The sequence below is a fragment of the Condylura cristata genome, unplaced genomic scaffold (genome assembly GCF_000260355.1).
Source record: "Condylura cristata isolate star-nosed mole 26May11 unplaced genomic scaffold, ConCri1.0 scaffold00007, whole genome shotgun sequence".
Classification (NCBI taxonomy): Eukaryota; Metazoa; Chordata; class Mammalia; order Eulipotyphla; family Talpidae; genus Condylura; species Condylura cristata.
This window is the reverse complement of record NW_004567108.1, coordinates 53650454-53660584: the sequence shown is the minus strand read 5'-3', so window position 1 is coordinate 53660584 and position 10131 is coordinate 53650454.

The following is a 10131-nucleotide window of genomic DNA, read 5'->3' as shown; positions in this document are numbered from 1 at the left end:
TAATCAATCATGTAAACCAATGTTATCTCAATTAAAAAAAGAAAATATTTCCTGATTCAATACTGACTAAAAGAATTCTAATGTAGCAATATTTGGGTAAAATACTGATCAGAAGAATTCTGATGTTGCAATATTTGGGTTATATAAAATAAACTATGGGAGAAATCTTGTTAGTAATAAGCAGACCACAAAGCAATAGTAAAAGCTTACATTCATAGGGAATATATAATCATTCCAATGGTATATATACTTAAAAACTTAATTATCAATTACAAGGTAATAGTAATAAATTGTATTAGTAATTTATCATTTCCACTTACCGTTTTTCTTAAAAACACACTTCAAAGTTGATAGATAAAAAGACAGTTATATTGTAGCTATAGAATATTTGAATCACATAGTTAACTAATCTTAATAATGAATATTTATAGAGAATTTATATTATTTCAATACATGGATGTTTTTAAAAAGTTGGCCCTTTGTGGGCTGCAAAATTGACTCAGCAAAAACAGCTAGCATATATTCTATAAATCATGTTTTATAACAATGGTTTAAGATGGAATGGATAACAACATATATCTCTGAAACAATAGACCATAATGGAACAATAGACCATAATGGCTCTTTGTACAATATCAAAACTTATAGGCTATGTGGAAGCATACTTTCAGAATAATTTGTAGCCCCCAAAAGCATATTAAGAAGAAAAAAATTAGAAAATGTAATTGGTATCCTTGAACTTAAGAACTAAGATAAATCTAGTAAAATAGCCAAGTATGTCAAAAATAAAATAATAGGCTTAGTGAGATAAAAAGTCACCTAGATGTAAGAAGTCAAATAAGAGGCAGTCTTATATATATATATTGATAAAACATATTTTCTATAACAAGAATGTGAAGAATAATTGTTATAAATGAACGGGAGACTGTTTCATAGACACAGGGACTAAACAAACCATAGTGAATTCTGTGGAAAACCTTAGTGAAAATTTTATTAAAATGGACAATTTTCCCAAAGAAACATAATTTAACAAATACAAACTACCTGAAGTCCATTAAAGGCATCAAGTCTGTACTTTCAAAAATCTCATCAACCACAGTGTCAGACCCAGGGAATTCAGGTAGATCTGAGTCTCTGTTCCAAGACCAGAAAAGCTGGTCATTTTGTGTAGCTTGAGGAAGCTTCCTCCTCACATGTTCTTTGCTTCCCTCTCTCCTTAAAACCTTAATCCTCCTTCCCAGTTTCCTTTTCTGCCTCCCGCTGTTTCCCGCTTCCCTTCTCCCCCCTTTCAATTTCTAATCCATCTCATATGACCATGACTTCCAATATTAAAAATGACCTGGCAATTAGCAACTTTATGTAAATTCAGCAATGTTTTTGAGTAGTTTACTATATTCCAGGTCCTATGAGAATCTTGGATCGAAAAAGACAGCTACAAAGCAGATTGGCTGCTAGCTAATTGGAGTTAAAATCCTCAGTCTTGGGTGAAAATACAGTTGGCAACTTAAAAACCCTAAATCATCAGTTCCTCTGTATGTTCCTCCTTCTTGCCTTTTCTCAAGTATTTTGGACTCTTTTGTAGACACAGCTTTAAACACAAAACAAATGACAAAGACCCACGAGATAAACAGTGGCAAACTAATTGCAGCTGTGTATTGTGAAGCAGCACAATCCAGAGGAAAAAAAGCATCTTTGCAATTTAGGTGACTAGGTTTATGCTTATAGTTTTGCTACTGAGTTACTTGAAGCAAATTACTTGACCTCTCTGTGCTTCAATATAAGCAGAACAATTATTACAACTCCTGTTGGTTTTACAATATTGTTGAGAATCAAGTGGGATCAAGTTTTTGACCTGAAATTCTTTTCAAGGATATAATATAAAGTGGAACTATTATTGTCATCCTCATTGGCATCATAAATGTATAGCGTACAATGCATTTGAACAAGGAAATTTCTATTTTGAAAATAAATTAGCACGCAGATTTTGAGAGTAAGATGGGTATAAATTTGTTAAAGGAAAGATTTTTCTGGGAAGTATTACATCTTTTCTATTTGCTTATGGTATGTAATTTACCAGGCCATATAATGTACCATCAAATATTTTATTGTAATTCACATCTTTTATGGTCTAGCAAACACAAATACACATGTATGCCTACATGGAGTTGTAGCTACAAGTATGTCAACACATATAGATATTTATCTACCCTTGTGTATGTTTATGTATGTATACACATCACACATGATACATAAATAAATGCCTTCACAAGCAGAGTTTATCTTTTCTAGAGTAGGTACATACAGTCTCAAATTTTCTACTCTACTATATTCCATTTAATCTTTTATTTTTAAAATCTACATTTCACAATCTTAGCTTGAAAACCTGGGCTTAAATATATCTCATATCCATATCTTTCTTGAGGACAACTCCAATGAAAACAACCTATTAAAGCTAGTGGGATATAGCCAAGCAAAAGTCAATTATTTCTTCTGCTGGATTCTAGAACAAGAAGTACTAAAAATTTATGTTCTGCAGTTGAGGAGTTCTGATTGTGCTACATCCAGCCTTTTTAAATTTTAGCACAAAGAGTTGGTTAAAAAAAGCCACCAGATCTTCTTGTTTCCTTCCAGTGACCTTTAATAGGAAGAATGACCGAAGGGAATTCTTAAGGATGAGCTCACAATAAGATGGGAGGAGTTTCTACCCTGTTATAGTTCAGAATGTGAGCTTATTAAATCCAGCTGACCATTTTGGACTATCTCTGGCTTTTTCAAAAAGGGAAATTGCCAACAACAAAAATTATAATTAGGCAATTAAAAGCTGGGATACCTCCACATTTTTTCTACCCCACCTTACCTTAACCTTTAGTATACATAAATGGTGAAAACCATAATAGTTTATCATAGCACAAATACTAACTTTTTATAAAATGAGATTTAATTTTCTTATCTAGAATTAAGTTATTCTAATATATTGAATTTCAACAGTAATATTAATATGTATTGTGCCAGAAAGCAGTATAATCAGTTTTTTTAAAGAATTGATGAATCACAGTATAAATATACAAAATGATCAATTAGAGAGGTACTTATTCTCTAATCTTGTTTAAAAAATCCTCTAGCTAGTGAATTAGTTTAAGAGCATATTTACTTTGAGCATTTTAGAGGATAGCATACAAATATTATGTTATGTGTCATCTTGTTACTTTACACATTTTTTAAAAAGATTTGTTTATTTATGCATACAGAACTGGGGTACAAGCCAGAGGTGAAGGGGCAGTGAGAAGATTCACCAGAGACAGTATAGGAGGCAGAACAAGCAGATCGATGAAGTCCACTGCTGAGGGGAGCAGCAGGGGAGACAGGGGAGGTCTGCTGCGCCATGTGGGTCACCTCCAGGGTGGGGATCGAACTCACACCCCAGCAGACACCACCAGTTTCGCAGTGCTGCCCTTTAACTGGCTACGCCACGGGGAAGGCACACTTTACACATCTTTTCAATCTATACTTGTAATGATTCCTGTAATAGCTAATGACAGATGGGAAAGCTAGGGCACTGATCATTAAGTAGTCAAAATAAGATAAATCTATAAATGCACATCCTAGTCTGTCTGTCTCTAAACCTGAGTCCTAAACTTGTAAGGATGCAGTTTTTACAAATGCTACTATTACTATAATAAATGATTCCACCACAAGCATATTTCCTGACTCATAGACAAACAGCAGATGCACAGACATCTCTCACCATGTCTGAAGTTTAAGCACCTTAATCTTTTCATCCTTGCTCACCCCCACCCTCCTTAAAGCCCCACACAGTATGATAGCATGTCCTTCTTTCTCTTTTTTTCAATGCAAAATCTTCCTCAGTTACTTATGCGAGCATTATGGGTAATACTGTTGACTGTCTTCCCTCTCTTACCTCATCCCTTGGCACTGAATCTTATTTGCCCTCTCACTGGCTTTTGAACTTTTCTACTCTCCTGACCACTGTTATCACATGGTCAGACAAGTTCATTCTCCTCATCAGTTTGTTTTTGGCTATTGTCATGTTCTTCTCATTAATTTTTTATTTTAAAGATTTATTTATTTATACAAAACTGGGGTACAGGCCAGAGATGTGGAGGGTGAGAGGATTCACCAGGGACAGAGTGAGGAGAAGGACAGGCAGATCGACGAAGTACACTGCTGAGGGGAGTAGCGGGTGGGTCAGGAGAGGTCTGCTGTGCCATGTGGATCTCCTTGGGGCAGGCATGCAGGGATCGAACTCATATGGAAGTGGCTTATGCTTCTTAGTGCTGTGCTTTAACCCGCTGCACCATCAGGGAGGGCCCTCTTCTCATTAATTTTAACTCCAATTTCCCTGTGCCCCTGTTTAATGTCTGCACAGCAGCTAGACAGAGAGATCTTCTGCTTTTTCATAGAATTTCTCTGGTCACTTCTTCCTTGCTTAAATCCTTCTAGGGCTCTCCATTGTCACAGTAAAACCTGTGATTCTTTACCTGACGTGCAAAGCCACTTACCTATACTATCATTTCCAATTCTTCAACTCACTCTTTGCCCTAGTCCTTGTATTTTTTTTTTAAAGATTTATTTATTTATGCATACAAGGACTGGGGAACAGACCAGAGATGTGGTGGAGGTAGGACTCACCAGAGACAGAGTGGGGAGCAGAACAGGCAGATTGACTGAAATACACTGCTGAAAGGAGCAGCGGGCAAGATAGGAGAGGTCTGCTGCACCACGTGAGTCAACTCCCCAGCCAAGGATCAAACTCATGCTGCAATAGCTGTAGATAGCTTCATAGTGCTGCATTTTAACTTGTGATGCCATTAGAGAAGGCCTGCCTACTCTGCCTTTGAGTCATTAATTTCTTGAGTATTATAATATGATTCCAAACCTTTACATCTGCTTCTCAACCACCCTGAAATGTCCCTTCCAGTCCTCTACTTTAGAATCTCCTTGTAAGTTTTCTCTTAAGGTCTTGGCCATATATATCAATTGGAAATGCTCTTATGCATATAATCACCCGCCTCCCTCCCTCATGTGAGCACGAGTCATCGAGGACAGTCCCACATCTTTCCCATGTTTGAATCTTCAACACTCAGCATGTATTTGTCACAAAAAGAGGCAAAGCAATTAGTTTTATGACAGGATGGATGCAGAATAGTTTTCATGAATAAGCTTGTTCTCTGCACTAAAAAAGATTGATTTATTTGCAAAGATTAAATCAATCTGTAAAATGTATTAACTTATTTATTGGACTTTTGATTTTAGGAAAAACACTTATTTCTAAAAGTGAGGCCCCTATTCCAGGAAAGGAGAATAACTACCAGGATTTAATTTAAAATTAGAATAACTACCAAGATTCAACTTGTTCTGAGAAATAGATGAGAGCATAAAAAAGGCCAAGAGAACTCAAATTGATTGGTTATACCCTTTAGTAATCAAAGAGAATGGAATCTTTATAGAATTAATTTGGCAAGATTGTGACCCAGGAAGCTATGAAGTAGGAAAAGGACAAAAGCTGGAGTCCATAGAATGTTAATTGAACTCTTTGGGCCTCTGGGACTAGTAGTGACATGGGAAAGCTGCCCATCTTCCTTTGCAAGCCTATGATGAGGCTTGGATAAAACAGACCATATGAGACCATTTTATAAACAACAGTGCTGTCCAAGTTGAAATTTGTGACCATTATGTCAAGACTTTACCTATTTTGTGGACTTTCCTGAGAGGGCACCAGGAACACTGTACATCTCAGAATTTCTCATTGTGCATGCTACATTTCTCCCTGCTGCTGTGGTAGCTCTTCAGTTCTAGGAAGCATAACTGAGAGCTTCCTTTCTCCAGTGCCCATATCTTACCAGGCATAAAACAAGTGCCCTCTATGAGTTTGCCGAAAGGCTTGTCAAACAAGTGTTGGTAAAAATTGTGTTGTCAGGAAATTAAAGAATAGTTGTTATAAGTCTTTATAGAAAAATTTGGAAATACTTTTAGCATTGGCATCCTTACAGATATATTGACTATTTGTAAATTAACACAGTTCAGAGAACTGTCATAAGGGAAAGAGGTTTAAAAAAGTCCATGAAGGCTAAAACTCAGCACTATGAAGCTCTCCACAGCCACTTCAGCAAGAGTTTGATCTCTGTCTGCCCAGGGAGCTGGCCCACCTGGTGCAGCAGACCTCTTCTGTCTAGCCTGCTGCTCCCCTCGGCAGAGTATTTCAGTAGGCCTGTTCTATTCCCCACTCTGCCTCTGGTAAATCCTCTCACCCTTCCCCCACACCTCTGGCCTGTACTCCAGTTCTTGTATGCATAAATATATAAACCTTAAAAAAAAATAAAGGCTATGAAAGAATTTTGAGTTACTACAAAGTAATAGCCCTGTCAAAATAGAGGCTTCCCTATCTTTTTCTACCTTCAGAACCTTATTTAACAATGATGATCCCTCCATCCTCTTTGTGGGTAAGCTGCTTGTTTAAAAGCAGTTCTTACATTACTGGATACAAAAGATATTAGTCTATGGAAAATGCTGAAATTTTTGAATAATTTTACTGGTCACAATGAAAATTAGAAAGAAATGAACAATTCCATACACATACAATTAACTAAGGAAGATATATCATGATTAAAATGTATAATGTTGAAATATGCAGGTTTATTGATAGGAAACTATATACGTTTATGCAGTGGCAAATCATAAGAGTTTGCATTTTATTTCACTTAGGTCTGTACACATTTATTCTGATAATAATAAGGCACAACTAATTTTCTTTAAATATCTAATATTTTTAATTTATTGTAAAGGTAGTATTACTTGGGACTCTTACAATTAGTGATCAAAAAAAAAAAAACAAAACAATAAATTACCCAAGAAAAATTTATAAGTATAGAATTTCAAATATATATATATATAATATATATATGTAATATATATATATATATATATATATATATATACTTAAAGCTATTAGAATAATAGGGAAAAGACATTTTGTTCTAAAGTGGGACTGTTTGTTTAAAAGCATAGGACCTGAATATAAAAAGAAATTATGAAAGATTTGTGTATGAGAAAATCTTGGGAAAGAAATGACAGGTGTGATAAATGGGGTACAATTTGATAAACCTAATGAATAAATTAGTACTTCTAAATAATTCTTCACAGTAAATGTAGTAAAATGCTTTATATGAAATAACTTCATAGGTTTTATAAACAAATTTTGTGGGCTTATTTTTACCACTTAATATACTCCACGTACATACTGTTTGTCTTTAAATTGTATGGAACTAATACTCAAATAGTATTTTAGGTTAGGCTGTTTTGGGAGTCAAGACATATAATTTCATTAAAAAAATGATCCTTATTCAAATTCCATTGTGCTTTTGCTTTATGGTTAGGTAAAAATGTAAAGCTATCAGGTGATTCACTCAATGAGCTAGGTTTTTGTGTGGATGTAAGTGACATAGTCCTGAGAACTGCATCAGTGGAGTTTTGTACCAAGATATCCATCTACTCCTCCAGGGAGAGCGGCTGCTTGCCCTGGATTCACTGTGTGATCTTGAGCTAGTCACCTCACATTCTTGAACCTCAGTCAACCCATTTGGAGAATTAGGTGAAAGCTAAGCCTTAGTGAGAAACAGATGCTACATCTGAGAAGAGTTTTCTTGTGTAAACAAGTAATTCCAAACTTAATTCCAAAGAAAGTTTCTATGTGGATGGCCATGATACATCTGAGGTAGGCAATTGCATTAAAGTTTTGAAATAAATATGTTTCTGGATAAAAAAATAGCATCATGATATTACATTTGTATTTCTTAAAATATTTTGTTCTAATTTTTATTCTCTGTTACTCTGTTTTTTTGATACAGACAGATGTCATTATATGTACGCATACACATATATATAATTTAATGCAATTGTGACATTTATAACTTCTGTATCGTGAATTAAGTTGTCAAGGTAGTCAAAAATACAACTCAAAATAGTCCAGTTATTATTTAGTGAAAAAGTTAACAGGGGATTTAAAAACATGTGGTTTTAAATACGACAGCTAAGTTTGCATTTCAGTTTAATTTCCAATGGATTACTTACCAGATTGGTAAATTCTACATTCTGAAACACCTTGCTAAAAAATGAGATAGGTAATTTAACAAATTAAAAAGAATTCCTCAAAAGAAAGAAAACTCTCTTAAATGTTAGTCTGAGTTGTCTGATTGCTTTCTTCTCTACAATAGCTAATTTTGCTGATTGAAATAACTATGAACATCAAGTTTGTGGTTCCAAACTCTCCAAGCTTGCCATAGCTCCAAACTTATGTTTCCTGTGTTGACTTCATGCATTGCTATCATCGGCACACATTTCAAAGCTTCAGGTTAAATGTGCTGTGGTTTCCCATTGCCTAGCTTTTCGTATTTTAAAATGGGAATAAGTAACATGTGAATCAGCAAGCTAATGGATACCGTTGAGAATTCTGTCCCAGCTAGTTTACGATTCTTTGGTTTGGCAGCCATGGTGTTCTTACATTTGACATTAGCTAAGGGAGCAGTAGCTTGGCCTTTAAGTGGAAAACAATCCAGGAATTTTAGAGGAGAGGAACCAAGTAACAAAGGGCCTCGAGCTATTATCTTCTGAAGAGAGATGAAAGCACTCCAGTGCCTGTACTTTTCTCAGATGCCTGTACAGAACTCTTGACTTCAGTGTGAGGAGAACATATCTGTGCTAGAATTTGACCCTGGTTTCTTTAGTAACTAAGCAGTGTCCATATATACTGACTGGGACACAATGTGACGGTTATAGTATTATCACCTGTGGATGACAAAGAATGTGAGGGGCATACATTTAACAAGCTGGAGGACAAAGTCTAAACCTGTAGTTAGACTTACTAGCTAGAGAAAATATCTAGTGAAATTTCTAATTCATCTTGGGACAGAGACTTAATAAAAGCCTCATTATTTGAATGAGTTCTCATTTGAATAATCTTGTACTGGTCTTACTTGGAGAAACTGGATTACAAGTATTTTCCATTCTGTACTTGTGTGAGTAATATGAGTTCTAGATTAAAAAATAATAATCATCTTTACATATGTGCATATTCTTCATATCTAGATACATGCATGCATCTATATACACATATACATGTATCCACGTATATCTTCATACATGTGGAGAAGTACATATTTTACAATCACATATAATGTGTTTATACAAGGAGAAGTACATATTTTACAATCATATAATATAATGTGTTTATACAAATACACATACAATATAATGTGTTTATACAAATTCCTCAAAGGTAGCAGAATAGTTCAGGCTCTTACCAAATAATATTTTGAATTGTACTAAAAAGAAATAACTTTTGTTCCATTAAAAACAAATTTCTCTTCTCGGATTTGGAACTCTCTCATCCTGCTTACTAGAACTAGAATTAAGATTGATAAAGTAGACCCACATGAAAAAGCTCATGAATTTAAGCTACATGGAAATTATTCTATTTTCATTCAGTAGAGAGTTCAGATTTACTGCCATTTTGTGTTATACGCATGTTTATAAAACAAGGGAGTTATGATGATAAGAAACACTGAGGAGAGGCAAATCAATACGAGGTAAATCAATGGTACTTAAATGTTTGTTATTTAATTTCTGTGAATGAAATTGCTCTTCTGTGGCCACCTTTAGTGGGATTGATTTTAAACTTGAACAGGATGAGCAGAGTGAAGGGTCCAGTGGTTTTCAGAATATATAATTCACAGATATTGTTGATGAAAAGTTATATGGAAAATTAATCTTTGGATGCTTATATTGTTATCTTGTATTTTAAGATAGACTGCAAAAAGTTAAAAAGTTTCTACTGGAATCTTTGGGAGAAATTTAAGATAGTTTGATATGAGATTATGAAACATTCATCCTTAGACCTAGCTATAGGTCTTTTTTTTTTAAGATTTATTTTATTTGTACATACAGAACTGGGGTACAGGCCAGAGGCTCAGGGACGGTGAGAGGCTTCACCAGAGACAGAGTGGGAGCAGAACAGGCAGATCCACGAAGTACACTGTTGAGGGGAGCAGGGGGCGGGTCAGGAGAGGTCTGCCACGCCATGTGGTCACCTCCGGGGCAGGCGGGAATAGAACTCAT